Source organism: Ascaphus truei, chromosome 21 (assembly GCF_040206685.1).
Source record: "Ascaphus truei isolate aAscTru1 chromosome 21, aAscTru1.hap1, whole genome shotgun sequence".
NCBI classification, from domain to species: domain Eukaryota; kingdom Metazoa; phylum Chordata; class Amphibia; order Anura; family Ascaphidae; genus Ascaphus; species Ascaphus truei.
Genome location: NC_134503.1, coordinates 17,599,659 through 17,617,931, shown reverse-complemented (window position 1 = coordinate 17,617,931; position 18,273 = coordinate 17,599,659). Strand labels below are relative to the sequence as shown.

The 18,273-nt window shown below is 44.7% G+C and overlaps 1 protein-coding gene across 2 annotated transcripts in view; it reads left to right on the top strand.

The window, feature by feature from the left end:
• Positions 1 to 13,062: 13,062 nt before the first annotated feature.
• The window catches only part of RNF183 (ring finger protein 183), a 28,410-nt gene continuing 23,199 nt past the window's right edge, over positions 13,063 to 18,273 (top strand). For both annotated transcript variants that reach the window (XM_075579230.1, XM_075579227.1), the window contains exon 1: positions 13,063 to 13,467. The gene's annotated coding sequence lies outside the window, so the exon portion shown is untranslated. The remainder of the gene's footprint in view (positions 13,468 to 18,273) is intronic.

Genomic DNA, 18,273 nt, shown 5'->3' with positions numbered 1-18,273 from the left:
TGACATCAGACACTGATGTTAAGCAGCTGGTGTTAATCAAACCCTTCCCAAGTCTCCGCTCACAGGGCTGACAAACGAAATACAAAAGTGATGTAAAAATACGTATAGGTGTGAGATTTGGTAGAAAAGGTACCAATCACCCAGATGTGGCCCCGAAAAACAGTCACTGGCGGCTCCTGGGAGGGGCTGCCCCTTTAAATGCACACACCTATCTGAAATACAGTACTGCAGCTAGCAAATAGATTACTCGGGATAAACAAGTCCAGTCACTTTCTGCAAATCAGTCTCCCCCCAGGATTGATTTCCAATGAAACCGCCCAGGTCTTTGTAATCATGTGGCAGTTTGTTTTGCGTACGCTTTGAATGGCCATGCAACCAACAGGTGCATTGTTTGCTTTCATGTCGGGACAAGCAGTGCCCTCCTGTTATCAAACATCTTCCCGGTTATTGTGTGTCGAAATCCCTGCCCTTGTCTTGGCAAGACCTGTCTTGCCCCAATTGTTCTCGATCCAACGGCCCATTCAGTGTTTCCATGTGAGAGCACTTATCTGCTGCTTAGTCATACATAGTAACAACGGTTTGGTTTGACCCTTTTATACATCATGTAAACCACTTTGAAACAGGTCTTGTGACCTTGGGCTGCGGTCACTACATCTCCCTGTGCCCCAGGCACTAAAACATTTTCGGGGGCATCTGTGTCCGCTTGCAACGAGATGAGGATGATGGAGCAAATGGGCGGAGTTAGTGGTTGGGGGTCACATTTGTATATTGGCGAAGGTCTGTATTTTAAGGCAAGGGTGGCCAACTCCAGTCCTCAAGGGCCACCAACAGGTCAGGTTTTTAGGATATCACTGCTTCAGCACAGGTGACTCCATCAGTTCCTGCTTCAGCACACATGGCTCAATCGGTGGCTGTCAGACTGAGCCATTGATTGAGCCACCTGTGCTGAAGCAGGGATATCCTGAAAACCTGACCTCTTGGTGGCCCTTGAGGACTGGAGTTGCCCACCCCTGTATTAAGGGGTTGGGTTTTCTCTGTCCCCTTGAATGTGGCAGAAGTCTTCAGTGTATATAGAATGAATCCATTTTTCTGTCACCCCTTTCGTGATATTGATCTCTTCTCATTTCTGACGGAACTGGCGGGGTTAATAGTCCGTGGGACCGTTTTAAAAGAGCAGGTTTTTTTGCCTTCTTATAATGTTTGTTTATTTGAATGTAAAATTCTGCTTGGAATAAAGCATGACGTAATAATGTTAAAGGTGGCTGTAAACTGATGCGTGGAGGGGATGCGCCATCGGCTGAGCTTGCGCTCCGGCCCTACAATCCGTTACGGGAAGCAGCAGTAATGGACACATTTTAATATCGGACATGTAAGCGGTCACTGATTTATCTCCGTCTCGCTGATTTGGAGTCAGTCTCACAATCTGGCACCAGCGACTCATGCCGTTACGAGTGAAGCACTTTTCCATTGCAATGCAATTGTGTGTCCTAAAAATAAATAAATACATAGGCACTTTTTTACTAAGTGGTGCAATGCAATAAGACACCTTATGGGCGTATGGCCTATTCATTTAAACAGGCTGTAAGGTGTCTTATGGCATAGCACCATTTAGTAGAGATGCGCGAGTTCAGATTTTTGGAACCCGATACCCCCTTGCCTGTAAGATTGCCGAGGTTCGCAGGGGGGCCTGGGTTATGTTTGGGCCATCATCTTTGCAATCTTTAACCCTTTTGGGTGCCCTTGAGCTGTAACTACTTCATTATGGGGTGTGGGGACACCTGTGGGACCCCATAAGGTAGCAGCTACCTCGTTAATACCCCTGCTGGTTTTTCTAGGGCAGTTGGCGTTCTGCGCTTCTCCGGAGTGTAGAAGGTGGACTCGTCCCCTTTCGTTCCAAGTGATCACGTAGCCCCCTCAGGCACTCAAAGGGTTACATATTTTACTAAATTGCTTTAGTGCTATAGTGAGAGTGGAGTAATTGACTCTGCAAACACATCAGAGAAAATACAGTAAATAAAAATCCCCCTTGTGAGCACATTCACGTCTCAGACAGGTCAACAACCCTGCCCTTCCCCATTATCTCTTAGCACACAGTGCTTCACCTGCAGCCAAGGAATCTGGGTAATGACATGCAATCAGTGGCGAATTTAAACAAATGCCGCCCTTGGGCACTTACCTAGTGCTGCCCTCATTCTCCAGCGCCATGCTGACCGGTTGCCATGGTAACGCGACAACGTGTGACGTTGCCGGCCGCGCGATTGCATGGGCGGCAAGCGCCGATTGCGCATGCCGCCCCAAAATGTAGCAACCTCAATCCCTGGCCTATCGGGCCTAATGGGAAATCCGCCACTGCGTGCAATGACGTGTCACTCTATACATATTAATCCATTATAACACGGACCCCTATTCGCTTGTGCATGCCTCACTGCACAGCCTGGGTTAGAGAAGTTATATGCCTTCAACAGCAAAACTGCGTACTGTACCTTTAAACAGCTCGCCGGAGCCCAATATAAGACGGTCTTTAGTTCCAGATGTTACGTTGCGCTATATGCAGATGCCCTATTAACCATTTCAATGCAGGTGTCTCCCCCTCCCCCTGGATTTAACCCCTTTCACTGCCAGTGGGGCCAGCAATGCATTAGGTCCCTGGCAGTGAAAAGGTTTTCATTCATTTCTGCTGAGACCTGTCGATGCATCGAAATGGTTAATAGGGCATCTGCATATAGCCTTCCTTTTTTTGGCCCAGCAAACCTAATAAACAACGCAAATAAATTCACTTTGTGTTAGGTAATTCTAGGCAAAGCAAAGGGTTAATGGTACTAATACATCATATCGTGGTTTGACAATCCATGTTTATTATGAGCTAATGAACTCTCCCTATGGAGCAGAGAAACGGTAAGTCGCTTAACATTTTTGCCGGGAGTCATGAACATGTGATTCGGGCGGCACAGCGCGGGTCAGGGATATTTGTAATGACCGGTATCGCCGATTCGGCTGCCATGGTGCGGATCGCTCTTTTATGGATCTGGGGCTGTGTCTGTTGTGACAGGATACTCACTGCTGCTTTTGTGATACACGTTGCTGAAACTAACTTGGTTTTACGCAAACAAGACCCCGGCGTGGCGATTAATCCCTCTGAATGCCGGCATGCCCACAGCATTCGAGCGACCACTTAATCACCACCTGATGTCAGGAATGGCGAACGTTTAATAGAAATGAGCTAGACAGACATGATGTCCGATGACGTTCAAAAGGGCACTGTTAAGGTGAACTGAAACACAGGGGCTTATGCAGAGAGGTACTGCTTAAATTCGCCACAGGATTGGAATTTATTGGTGTGGTATGCAGGGAACTCCGGTAGCGCGGTGTGCAGGAAATGGCTAATTAGGCGAGTTTCACTTGGCGTGAAACTCGCCATTCTGAGCCGCGCGGTATTAGCCCATAATACAGCCAACTTTTGTTGGCGGGCAAAATTTTCACTAAACGCGCCATTTAGTAGCTCCGATTGGCGCGTTCATGCGCATCGGAGCTACTGAAATCTTGCGTTTTTTCGCAGTGGCGAGATCACGCTTCTCGCCACACGTCTGGCGAATTTGAATAGCCCCGCCAAATTCTCGTCACTATCTCTTTCAATGCAGACATTTTTGGTGCAAACCTGCCGAATTTGACCTTAACGTGCCTCTCTGCATAAGCCCCACACTTTGCATGGCACTGATATAGTTGGCTTCGTACATACATTATACTTTCATAATTCAACTGAAAACAGGTTGATTGTTCTGGAAAGTCGACACTCCAACCATATAAATACAACCTGCCCTGTATCCCCAACACTGGCGGGACGAATGTCTAGTAGATTTCAGTTATTGAATGGATGCCTCGCCTCTTCAACGCGGCAATTTTTAACTCCGTCGGTGCCAACTCTTCTTGCAAAGCCCTGGAATAGAGTGGATCTGGGGACTATAGAGCAGTCAATCTCACACACTGCATTGCGTTAATGCCCAGATGAGCATTTTCACACTTTAATAATGAATAACCGCCATTGCCTGCAATGCAGAGAAAGGGTTACAAAAACTGGTTACTTTTCCTAAAACATGAGATCTTTTCTTTGTGTCACTTGCGGGTCAGGTACACTGGTACAAATATCACAGAGAACAAGAGCAGTCCAATGATGAGAATGGTTAAACCGAGGCCCCACATGCTTCCCCAGAGGGCCTGACACCCATACAGGAAGGAGTTCTGGCGTATGGAGACCAGGCCTTCTGGACGACTTTGATTCTCAGCTGGATTAGGCAACAGATGTAAAGTCACCATGGATCCTATGCTCTGATCAGAGATGTTTCTCACCCAGCATAGCTTGTGTCCTTCTACCCAGACTTCCTGCAGGTCCTGCATAGCGGGTGGGAATTGAGCCACAATGTCAAGGTTAGGTTGCATATTGGGGACCCCTCCGTGGGGGATGTGAGCCAAAGTCCGGCATAGCGGGCAAGGGAAGTCTTGTGATTGTTTGAGGAAGAGGCAGAGCCTGGAGAGGCATTCCATGCAGAAGGTGTGTAAGCAAGGAAGCAGCAGAGGGGTCTTGAAGATGTTGTCATAGGAGAAGTAGCAGATGGGACATTCAGGGAGGTTCTCGAGGTGCTCACCCTGGTCTGGAGTCTCTGTGGTCATGTCATATCCGGATAACCAAAATTGGACTGTTCAGTCAATCCACACTCTAGATATGATTATTCTTTTGTAGGGACACCAAATTGTCTGATGTGCCTGTCATCCATTCGACCAACCTGGGCTTTGTCCTCGGGGAAATGTTTCATGAAGGACTTCATGTGAAGGTTTTGCACCTCATTGCACTGCATGTCCATTAAAAAAAAGGTCTCTCCATCCTGAATTGGGCAACCCTTCCTTCAAAGAAATGCCCCGTAATCAACTTGCTGCCTTCATTGAGCTCTGTCCTCTCTGTGGATATCTGGCATGGACTCCGCTTTCTCCCTCGCTTGGTAACCAACAATTAACTTCAGGTTTTCTTCCAAACTTAAGCCAAGTTTCTTGGTTTGTTCAGTCTCACCCCCTCCTCCTTCACATAGCAACACTAACACAATTGGAGAAGGGGAATAATAGACTCTATGAAACACTAGCACACACATGCATAATCAAACACACTCATTTAGCAGCATTAAGACACATCGGGTGTTATTCCTTAAATTACGATAGTGATGATCGGGGCATTATTGCAAGGAAACTCACATTAAAGTCGGGGCGTTTCTGTGCAATAGCTCAACTGATGTGTAATAAATAACACCCTTTGTACACAAATTATTAAATGTAGCGTGATCTCACAAACTTCATTCCCAGTGGCAGGCTCTGTTCTTAGTATACAGTATGGGGTGCCCTATACAACACACACTCTCATACTCACAAACACTCACTATATATGTGTGAACTGAAATATACAATACATACTTCTTTAAATAGTTAGGGGCTCACATACAATAAGGAAATAATGTAGCAATTCTAAAGTTGGACTTATTTAGAACATACAAATGCAGGACTTTTATAGGAGGGTTCAGCTGATGTGCGACAAATGTGGCACAGAAGTCTGATAGTTCTTCCCTCTAAGAATGAGAGAAAACACTCTGTACAGAGAGAACCTATTGTAGGAGGTCTTGGTGTATGAGACGCGGTGAAAATCGGGGGGTTTGTTTGTTAGCGTTCCTAACTGTAAAAAATGTACCTTATTATCATACAAATTTCATTGAAGGCAATTGGAGTTTCATAAATCTGTTACCATTTTTCTACCCGTTTTGCAGCCAGGATATGTTATTTTAAAAAAAAAACGTAATGTTAGTATAGGACAGTGGTGGGCAACTCCTGTCCTCAAGGGCCACCAACAGGTCAGATTATCAGGATATATCTGCTTCAGCACAGGGTGGCTCAATCAGTCCGTGCTTTAGCACAGGTGGCTCAACCTGTCCCTGCTTCAGCACAGGTGGCTCGATCCGTGGCTCAGTGATTGACAGAGCCACTGATTGAGCCACTTTTGCTGACGCAAGGATATTCTGAAAAGCTGACCTGTTGGTGGCCTTTGAGGACTGGAGATGGCCACCCCTGCAGTAGCCCCTCAGACCAGCTCCATGGTCCCTTGCTCCAACCCACTGTTTGTTGTTACCAAAATCTGTCCGGTGAATCGCAGTCTACAGCACCTTCAGAAGGTCTTCTCCAGCAGCGAAGTAGTTCAACTCTACGATAGATTTTAGTAACTTAACTGTATACGCAGCGAGAGTAAAGGTTACATCAAATATTTATTATATTAATTTACTTTTTTTACAATGGAAATATAAGGCACAGTATAGTATGAAATAAATTGGTGCTTCACTGCTTTCCCACCCCAGATGGACCTCACACTGCCGCAGCTTTGGTGTCACACAGGCATCCACCTCCAAGTTACAAGTGTGGATTCTAGTATTTGAGAGCCGACCTGTGTTTGACAATAATTTTGTATATCGATGGGGGGTGGGGAGGCGTAGTTAGTCCCTTCAGTCCATCAGCCCATTGATGTTGTTCATCAGCTCATTGGTGGTCAGAAGTGGCTTAAAAAAAGAAGTGGTTCTGCGTCTGATTCCAGTACGCTGTACATTTCTTAAACATTTAGAGAAGGCCCATATTATATAGAGGATTTATACAATCAATTATTTGAAAGGGAGTTTTCAAATAAATAGAAAGTGGAACTGTGTGTGTGTTTGTGTGTGTGTCTCCTGAGTTTGTGTAGGGTTGTAGTTCAATCAAGGATAAGTAAATATGATACTACATCAATATTTCTCCAAAATCTAATGTAGGACTGTGTCAAATTTGGGTGCAAAAGACGATTAAAGACTTTCTTAAAGGAAAAGCAAAATTGCTAATCAAACAAGAATGGCTGATGGTGTACATCATTTTCACCCACATTTTGCAGCCAGCAGATGCTTAGTTCCATGATTCCGTAGTGCTCATTAAGTTACCCCATAGTTATGTACACTAGTGCCAAGGACAGCGTTTTAAATAAGACTTGGGTCATATGGACCCTGGTAAGCTGTTGCGTGCATGACATTTGGTTTAGAAGCGTAAGTACATCGGAAAGAAGACCATGAAGAAGAAAAGGAAGACGCAGCAGACGAAAATCCATATAATACAGCCATAGTTTCGAAAAATGAAATTGCACCGGTGGTAAGGAGGCTGCCGGGGGACCATGACCAGATCTCCAGGGTGTGCGAAGTGGGATGGGGCAGAGCCCAGAAGGTACACTGTGATGATGACATTGTCCTCAGGCCCTGGTGGATACTGGGATACTGTGTTTTGAGTGCTGCTGACATAGCTCTGGCCATGCGCCTTTGTCCAACAGAGTTTGGACCCTTCCATCCAGACTTCTTGAAGTTGACCCATCCATGGTGGGAACTGGGACACCACGCTCAAGTTAGGGAGCAGCTTGGGTACACCCCCTGGAGGGATGGTGACAACAGCCCTGCACATGGGGCAGCAGAAGGTCTCCAGCTCCTTCTGGAAGACACAGAGCTTGGAGAGACACTCCATACAGAAAGTGTGGGAACAAGGCAGCAGCAGTGGGGTCTTGAAGACATTGTCATAGGTAGCAAAGCAGATAGGGCACTCAGGGATGCTGTATTCTTGCTCCATCTCATTGCCCCCAAGTGCCTGGAGTCCTCTCCAGGGATAGATCGGTGAACAACAAGGAAAGCACCAAGGGGAGAAAATCAATGTTTCCAAGCTTAAATGGAACTTGTTTTATAGTCGTTAATGACTATTCAGGACATGCCTTGTGAACGATCTTCTTCAGTTCTTGTATTACCAGGTATCTTGTAGCTCCTGTTGTAAGCCAAACAAGTGGAGGTCGTGTGCAGATCATAGGTATTAAAACACGGACACAGCCTTTAAAGTGATAACTCGTTGACCGTCCAAGACAAACAGAACTCGAGTCAGATCCCCATTAGTACTTGTCGATCCACAACCCTTAAGAACCACAGTTTTAATTGGTATCAACAGGTCCTGTCTTGTAGCCACCTCGGGTTGGCTCAGTAATAGGCACGTCCATAGTAATCACAGAAGAAACCAACTAGCCATTGTCGTAACCCAGATAAAATACATTTCCCTTGAAGTCCACGTATAAGAAGGATGTCCGCGTTCACAGATGGGAGGTGCTGTATGTGAGGAATTCTGTATCTACTTCACAGGGAATCAGGTTTTAATTACCTACACCTCGGGTCTGTATTCACAGTTTGCCTAGTAACAATATTTACCATCTGTTTTGGCCTGGGCTCACACAGTGACACAGGATCACATTACTAGCTCTGCAAGTTACCGGCTGCTCAATTCATACCACTTAAAGGTGCAGTTCCACCGAGGGACCGACCACATATAGCAATGTCTTGAAATCCCTTCACATTCCACCCTTTCTTTACTAGTTTCAGATACATTTAACATCGTGGCAAATTAGGGCCAGGAAGGCTCAAATTCCACAATACATACAATACGTGCTACTTTTAATAAGAACTAGCTGCTGTTCCAATTCTGCAATACGTATAGCTGGGTATTAGCTACGTTCACATGGGCAGCTAACTTTGAGTCTTCACAAATAATACAATAATTATCAATATATTTCTGCATGATAAAGAAGAAAAAAAAGGACTGGAATATTGCACCATTTCTAATCAAGAGGACGTATAGAAACTGCTGAAGGACAAAAATCCATACTAAGGCTGCGCTTATAGTGGCGGCGACGCAACGTCGTGTCAAAACAAATGCATTGTCGTCGGCGCTTATAGTGCACGCTATGGCAACGGCATGACCAAGCGACAGCGCTACCAAAAATCTGGTAGTCACTGTTATTTGATTTTTTTTCGGCGACGGTCTCCCCTTGTGGCCAATCAGAGAGCTTCTCCGTCCCTCCGCCTTCCCCCATACTGACGTCGCTGGCCATGTAGCTAGCGACGTCGCCTAAACTTACATTACAACTATCGCAATGGCGACGGGTGACGTCATCGGTCGCCGTCGCCGGCAGTGTAAGTGTAGCCTGACTGTACCCTTAGCCGGGATGTGTTTAAGCTAATTATGCGGCCGGCATTATCTAACAATGGGGATATTATTTTCCTCTTATTATCTAAATAAGGGGGAAAGCCCGGCTCAACATTGTACGTGTGTCTAGAATAGTTTTTCAGTCTTATTACAAGAGCTTAGGTAAAGGTAGTAAAAACACGCCACATCATTTGGTTAGTATGGATACATTAAAAGTGAAAAGAAATCTGTTTTAAAAATACTTTTTGCTTTAAGAAAAAATTTAAATAAAACACAAGGTGTCGCCCCGCTCCATTTGATCCTATTAAACGCGCCACTGCCGTGCGTTCACGCTAGTCGTGGGTGGGACGACCTGTTTAAAGGGACCGTCCGGCCTAGGAAGGATGTGACCTCAGGACACTGCCGGGGTTAAACAAAGCTGGCTGATAAAGAAACTCGCGGGAGGGCGCCAGTAGGGGGCTAGGACATTTGGTCGGCGCCATTTAGCCGCTGCCAAGTTAAGTCCCTTACCCTAAAACCCCCTAATCTTAACCCCTAAAACTAAAACCCCATACCCTAAAATCCCTACCATAAAACCTTAACCCCTTATCCTAGTCCCCTACCCTTAAAACCTAACCCCTTCTAAAACCCCTATCCTTAACCCCCTACCCTAACCACTAAATTAACCCTTAAATCAACTTACCTTGGCAAAGCAGCCGGCCACAGAGAGGCTGCGGCGGAGGATCTCTGTGTAGCCGAAACGCCGGCGGAGAATTGGTCGTGGCGAGACGGCCGTGATGTGAGCGACTGATAAAGTCATACAGAAAACGATCACTTCAAGTTATTGCTGCTTAAGGTGGTTCTACAAGCGATTGGATCATAAGGTGTACTTAGTTTTTCACACATGGCTTCTCCATTTTGGCTTTATTGTTGTTAAATAAATCATGACACAGTGTAATATGTCATGTGTTGTTGTTCATCTGAGGTTGTATTTACCTCATTTTAAGACCTGCTAAGGAACAGATGATTATTATTATGTCCTGATATGTAACACCATGAAATTCAAAGAGGGTGTACTTTCTTTTTCCCACCACTGTATGCATTATAATGCTTCCAAAATGAGCTAAGTCTCCATTAACATCACCTCCTCTACTCTCCTTATTACAGTGTGTGTTGATGGTATTAGATGTTTCTCCCACACCGTTGATATTGTACATCTGGCTGCAGTGAGATGAGGTTCCTTGAAGTTGAGCTAATCTTGTCCATTGGTTTTGCGAGGACAATGCAATCCGGGTCTAAGAGAATTCTAATTTCTTTGGTTTCCTCGATCAGGCTCTGGATCATAGACCAAAAATGTTGGGCTTTGGGGCAAAACCGTATCGCATGCGCCAGATCACCCGTCTGCCCACATTGTCTCCAACAACTAGCTGAGGATTCTGGGAATATTATGCATAGTCGCTTGGGAATTAAATACAACCGGAAATCATTTTATAAATATTCTCCCTTGTTACCATACCTATCGATGTTTTAAATGCGTCTTCCCAAATGTCTGTTCAATCTTCATTAGCGATTTCTACATTCATTTCCTCATGTTGGCATGGTCTGGGAGAGCCCCCATAGGTGCCAGCTCTTGGTATAAGGTTGATATTAGGCCCCTTTGATATATTCTAGCTCTATGTATGTTTTGGAATATGGTAGCACTTGGGAATTCCAAACCCGGTGAGGTCTTTTTGAATAAAATGTGTAATTTGGAGAGAGTTAAATAGCTCAGAATCTGGAAATTTTTATACTTCTCTCATATCTCCTGGAAGGTCATGAGTTTCCCGTTGGAGAGGATATGTCCCACATCAATTATCCCTCTGGTCTTCCAAGACTCACCCACCATTACTGCACCCCAGCGGAAATATTGGATAATCGAACAGGGGGATTAATTTAATTCAAAGGGGGATTGTAGTGTGAACTCAATTGTAGGGAAAGATGGTTTCTGAAGATCTTTTTATATATATAAAAAGATCTTCAGAAACCATCTTTCCCTACAATTGAGTTCACACTACAATCCCCCTTTGAATTAAATTAATCCCCCTGTTCGATTATCCAATATTTATATATATATATATATATATATATATATATATATATATATATATATATATATATATATATATATATATATATATATATATATATATATATATCTTATTCGGGAGGAGTGAGGGTAAAAAGAATAGTTTAATGTAGGAAGCTTCAATGTTGACCCAGCAGTAGCGTGTGGGATCAAAATGCCAGTAAATAGCCCTCCTTATTTTAGATAAAGAGTCTTGGAAGGATATTCATTTTGACTGATTGATTGTATTTGGCCTAGCCAGGAAATGTGATATTTATTCCACAAGTTCAGGTCCTCTTTGATTTGGGAAATACATTTTGGTAATGATATTTGAATAATGAGTGATCATTTTTTTTTTTGTCAGAAAGATACCCAAATATTTCGTATGAGTGTCCTTCCATTCATAACTGAAATTTATTTGCCACATTTTCACCTCCTGATGTGGTAGGGTGAGATTTAGTGCTTCTCTGACTTAATCCTATAACCAGATAACATCCCACAATCAAATAATACCACCTCTAGGTTCGGAAGGGAAGTCAGTATATTGGCAATTGTTAAAATGATGTCGTCAGCACACAGGGAGAGTTTATAAACTTTAGCCTATTTTAATCCCATGTATATTGGGGTTTGATTGGATCGTGCAGGCTAACGGTTCTATGGTAAGGACGAACAATAATGGTGATAATGGGCAACCCTGTCTAGTTTCATTTGCAATCTTAATATTATTTTGATTATCACCGGTGAGTTTCAATGTCGCTGTCAGGGATTTATATAAGGCCTGGGATTCCTTTCAGAAAAAGGCCAGTAATACCGGAGGAAGTCAAGAGTGTGGTTTTCAAAACTCCAGCTAATCTTGTCAAATGCCTTTTCAGCATCTAAGCTCAGCAGAATCGCTGCTGTTTTGGTATTATGTTCAGTTATATTTATGATCTTTCTTGTATTATCAGCTGCTAGGTGACCACTCAAAAAAACAACCTGGTCAAAATGTACTAAGATACAAAGAGTGGGCTCAACCTGTTTGCTAATATCTTGCTGTAAAGTTTTAAGGTCGAAGTTCAAATGCAAGATTGGCCTTTAACTCTTTGAGGATCAGAGGGGCTGCCGGGCCAGAGTGCCGCGACCCCTCTGGCACACGCAATCATGTAACCGCGCTCTGATGTGTGGGGGGGGGGGGGGAGTCATCCCCCTTCTCTCCATTACTTCAGATCTTGAGCGCAGCATACCATCTCCCCTAAGACCATGAGTATTTTGGGGGGGATGAAGTCACTACATCATGGGGAAACTCTTTAATTTCCAGTGACAGTATTTGGAAGGGGTGGTGATCTTGGTCTGACCTCCGGTACACTGCTGGTTTGGAGAATTTGTTAGGGAAATGAGCTGAGCACCTCGTGCAAATACCTCTACGTTGGATGCAGAAACAGAAATATGGTCATTCTATTAGTATGTCTTGTGCAGTTATTATTATAATCTATGTTTTATATGAGGACCTGGCTTATGTCATCAGTGCTAGAGACAATTAAATAGGCAAGCCAAGCGGGTGAACCACATTAATTTCAGCTTCGGGGACCCCTGCTTCCGGAGATACAGACCTCCATAGGAGGTGCCGGTAGCCGCTCAGCTAGCGAGAATCACGCAATGGCGGAGTTTCAAAGCTCCCACTCCCTGCGGGCCAATGGGAAGCCGTGACATCATCCTGTTCGGCTTCCTATTGACCCATGTGATGGGGGAGCAGTCCTCAAAGCTAAAAAAATAGCACGGTTCAGCCCCAGAGAATCCATTAGTTCCAATGCTGTGAAAAAAAACCATTAATTAAAAAAAATAAAAGGCTAATCGGAAAAGATGGCTGCTGTTAATAGTGACTTGTGATCCTATTCAATAGGGGAGGTGTAAGCATGAAGTTCAGTGAATGAGCAGCAGGGGGAGCAGGAGGACAGGACTCCCACAGCAAGATAAGTTACTGTAACTAAACCTTAACAAGTCATGCATTATTAGTTGTGTCTGCGTCTATTGTAATAATCCAGGGTTTGTTTTGCACCAGTGCTTCATGAGGAATTGACATGTGAGCAGTGCATATTTACACTACAAATATTAATATTAGGTCAAGATTCTGTATGCATACATGTTATAAAGTGGATGGGTTGTATCCCAAGCCTCCTGCTCCTTTCTCTCTCTCTTGTCTCTTCAGAAAGTGTCACTGCTTGAAACACATTCAGATGTAGGAGGAGTTTTTGCCCCAGCTATTGTGACTGGCATTATGAGTGGATGTAATACCCCTGGCTATATCTGGTAACATGTTTCATACCTGCCCAGGACATACGTGAAAACGAGAGGTAACTCTCAATGTATTACTTCCTGGTAAAACCTTTTATAAATAAATACAATACCTGCCAAGTATCTCTGGGTCAATGGTATGATAATGATCCAGAAACAGTAGAACATTCTCTATTATACCAGTGTTGCTAGCAGATCAGCAAATAGGAATACAAAACCAGGACTGGATCCTTATCACACAGCCCACTTGGGGTCAGCTGGCAGAAATGGTACCCCCGTGATGTCTCGGCTCCTCATTGGCTGACTTACAACCCCATTGATTGCCAGAGAAGGCTGCAAGCCATTGACACTCAAAGGGTCAATGCAGTGTATCTTAATGGGTGTCCTGTGTCACCCAAAGGGGCATCAGACTATAATATTGTATCAGGACATCATTCTTTTGTATTTAGTTAAATACACACACTCTATAAGAATAATAATGAACAAAGGGAAATATCCATCAGTCTTTATAGATACAAGGACCTTATTCATGAAGCTCTCGCTCTCTCCCTCTCTCCCTCTCTCCCTCTCTCTCCCTCTCTCCCTCTCTCCCTCTCTCCCTCTCTCCCTCGTTGCCTCTCTCCCTCTCTCTCCCTCGTTGCCTCTCTCCCTCGTTGCCTCTCTCCCTCTCTCTCCCTCGTTGCCTCTCTCCCTCGTTGCCTCTCTCCCTCCCTCTCTCCCTCTCTCTCCCTCTCTCTCCCTCCCTCTGCCTCCCTCTCCCTCCCTCTCTCCCTCGTTCCCTCTCTCCCTCGTTCCCCCTCTCTCCCTCTCTCCCTCGTTCCCTCGTTCCCTCGTTCCCTCGTTCCCTCGTTCCCTCTCTCCCTAATGATGACTTCAACATTACTTTGCAAAGATAGAACAAAACAAACATAACTATTAACCTGCATCTTAGAGGACTGACAACCAAAGACATTAAATAAAGAAAGTAAAACCCCTAACACTATGGTGGTTGTTTGTTTTTTTAAATTAATCAGTTCTGTAGTACTGTATTAGATAATAGTGACTGTTTTTTCTTTGGTTGTTTTTATTCAGCTCCTAATGCCATTTCTAATTAGTTGTATTGTATTGTATTGTATGTCTTTATTTATATAGCACCATTAATGTACATAGCGCTTCACAGTAGTAATACATGGGGTAATCAAATAAATAACAGATAATATAAATAACAGATCATGGGAATAAGTGCTTTAGACATAAAAGTAACATTTCGGAAGAGGAGTCCCTGCCCCGAGGAGCTTACAGTCTAATTGGTAGGTAGGGAGAACGTACAGAGACAGTAGGAGGGAGTTCTGGTAAGTGCGTCTGCAGGGGGCCAAGCTTTATGTATCATGTGTTCAGAATATCCACAGTGCTATTCATATGCTTCTTTAAGCAAGTGTATCTTAAGTTGGGTCTTAAAGGTGGATAGAGAGGGTGCTAGTCGGGTACTGAGGGGCAGGGCATTCCAGAGGTGGGGCAGTCAGTGGAAAAGGTTTAAGGCGGGAGAGGGCTTTAGATACAAAGGGGGTAAAAAGAAGACATCCTTGAGAAGAACGCAAGAGTCTGGGAAAACGAGAAACGAGAAATTAGGGTAGAGATGTAAGGAGGGGCAGAAGAGTGTAAAGCTTTAAAAGTGAGGAGAAGAATGTAGTGTGAGATGCGGGATTTGATCGGAAGCATGCATTGATTTTTGATAGTTTTAAAGCATCCATTGATTTCTATAGCAGGTTTTAACCCACCTCCCAAGCAGTGCAAGATCTTTGCAACACTTTCTGTTTGAGTTAATTTGTTGCAAATGTTCTCAGCAGTTTGAGCCTTAAACTGTAATAATAGATGATGGTACCTTAGTAATATAAGGATACATTGTAGCTGCTGAGTTACACTGACTGAAGCAGCCATTATGTTAGGCATGGGGTCGGCAAACTGCCGCTCCCGAGACACATGCGGGTCTTTCAGCCACTGCTAGCGGCTCATTTCTGGAGGCAGGCACCTCTCTCTGCTTCCAACGCCCTCCCCTGCCCTTCCCCTCCTTGTTTGTGTTCTGTGGCGCACAGCACCAGAAGTTTGGCACAGCTGCCAGTTAGGAGCATCACGGGAGCAGACGCGCAGCACGAGGTGGGAACTGGACGCGTTCTGTCACAAACACTGCTGAGTACCTAAGCGCATCAGAGGCGAGAGGGTGGGAGGGGGATGATTGAGTGTGGGGAATAATTATGTTTGGGGGCGGGGTAAGAGGGGGATTAATAATAATAATAAAAAGTGGTGAGTATCTTTTTCTCTCTCCCTAAATCTGCAGTTACACGGGCCCCTGCACTCTTCCCCACAGCAATGAAACTGACTGCCGGGGAGAGAGCGCACCCTCCTCTACTGAGTCGTCATGGGGACGCGTTGCCTTGGCAATGCGCCCACGTGACGCAGCCACATCGCCCGAGAGCCACTCAAGGCGACTTTACACCCCTGGTTGCAGACTTCTGTGCTAGTCACACTATCAGGAGTTTTATAACAGGAGCACCAAACGGTTTGTCACATGCTTTACATATACAAATAAGAAAAGAAAACGCGTTGGAAACTAGTATTTCTGCCATTTAAAAGGTGGGATGGGCGGGCTGGAAACCAGGGAGGACAGGTCACTAACCTCCAAATTTTTTTACCAATAGAGATTTACAAACACGCACAGCCCCTATAAACTCAGATCCCAAATCCCCACATCATATATATTGTGCCAAATATACTGCAAGTACGGATATAGGATAAAGTATCTAAATTTAGCATAGGTTGAACCTAATGGACGTGTCTTTTTTTCAACATCATCTACTATGTAACTATGTAACTATGTGTCAAGAGAGAGGGGATTTGGCCCGGGATTAAAGGGATTACACCCCATTTGGCCACCCTCTACTCTCACCTGGGAAGCAAGGGGTTAACTGGACTGGGGTCCAGTAATGTGGTTTTGCCTTGCTTCAGCCATCCAACTGTTTATTCCCCTGTAAAAATGTATTGTTTCTGTTCCAGTGACTGCACCACACAAACACTGGGATCCATCCGGGAGGGCAAGGGTTAATAGTTGAATAGTGATTCTAGCCCTTTGTTTAAGTTACCCTCAAAGATGCCTGCCTACCAAGGAAAGCGACCAAATGTTTAGGAAGCTGGAGTGGTTTGTGAGTGTTAAAACTCACACTTACAAACCATAGTATCCTGCCAGAAACTCCATTTGGTAGACTGGCCAAACGCCCCTGATTTAGGAGTGGGGCTACAGAATGAGTGACCCTATTAAATATAAGAATATTATGAGATGTCCTCGGCTAAACGTGCTAAAAGCTAAATATGTGTATTCGTGGGACTGATTCGCACATAAGGATTACAGACACATGATGTTTAGCCGGTACTAAGAGCCAGATATTAATATCTCTCTTAATTTTAGTACTACACGTTAATATTTAGTCTCATTGGGAGCGTCATGCGTGACGGAATGTATTAATATGTCTCGCGTGCCAGTAAGTACTACTGAACTGAAGTTATGAAGTTATTTACAGTGTATATTGGAATTTTGGATCTGCTCTGAAAAATGCAGACTCCATCTGCTATGTTAAATAAGGCAGGAAGGGCATCCTGCAAGAATTAGCATAGGCCAGTGATCAAATGGTAACTGCCCAAATTGTTTATACTGGGGGCAGGAGCCAAGGAACTGAGTGTTTTTAAGTGTGATACTTCACACTTACAATGGAAGCCAAAATCTGCTTCAAAGAGATTTTTTCTAGCCAACTCGGCATCTAGGGTTAAGAGATGGGTTTGAAATGGTATTTAAACCAGAGTCAGCCCTTACTCAAATGTCTTCATGTGTCTTCATGTGTCTTCATGATCTTCATGTATTGCTGTGATGTCTTCATCTGAAACTGAATTATGGAAGAAATGGCCCATCCTGTATCCTGATGGCTTTTCTTGTCCTAACCTTTAAGTAAGTGTCCATATTTTGTCTGTTATTTGTATATCTCGTGTGTTCACCTTTTTCAAGGAATAAATTATATTTTATCATATCTAAGTCTCGTCCAGTTCAACCCAGTTATATCTTTGGTGGTGTATTATTCATAGCCTGTCACAAAGCTCCCGTCACACTATGCAATCCCAGGAGCTCTCCTTTTGACACAAATATATATAGCGTGCTGTGTTTGGGTTCTGAGATTACAGCAATCCCTCTAGCCAATTAGGTGAGGGATGGTCATGTCCAGGGGGTCAGAGATAGAAGAGCACCACAGATCCTTATCCTTCACACCGGGGGCAACGACCTGGCCGCGCGACGCTACTTCGAGCTGGTCGATGCAATAAAGCAAGACAATGCTCGCATCCTCACCCTTTGGCCGGGGATTCAGATCGTCTGGTCAGACATAGTCTGCAGGGCAGTATGGAGGGGCGCGCGGGCCCCGGGCGCAGTCGACCGAGCACGCGTAATGTTGAACAAGATGGTGGGGAAATTAGTGACGCAGGGGGTGGCGGATCACCCACTCGGAATTCTGTGGCAAAATAGTCGGCCTATGTAGGGCTGACGTTGTACATTTATCAGAGATTGGGGCGGATTTGTTCAACAACGAGTTGCAAGGAGGGTTGGAGAGGGTCCTAAGGTGTGGCGGCACGGGCCTAATTTAAAGGGATTAAATAGATCCATTGGTGGTGGAAGTTTGGGGGGTAAGTGCTTGTCCTTGCCGGACGGGGCTCGGAGCTGATAAAGCCCGGGGGTAGTCGTAAGTGGGCGAGGTCAACTGAGCGTGACTACAGGGAACCTACTCTTGACAACGGCCGGCTCTTTGGGGCTCAGCCGGGTACGGGGGCAGCAGGACAAGGCCTGGCTGACC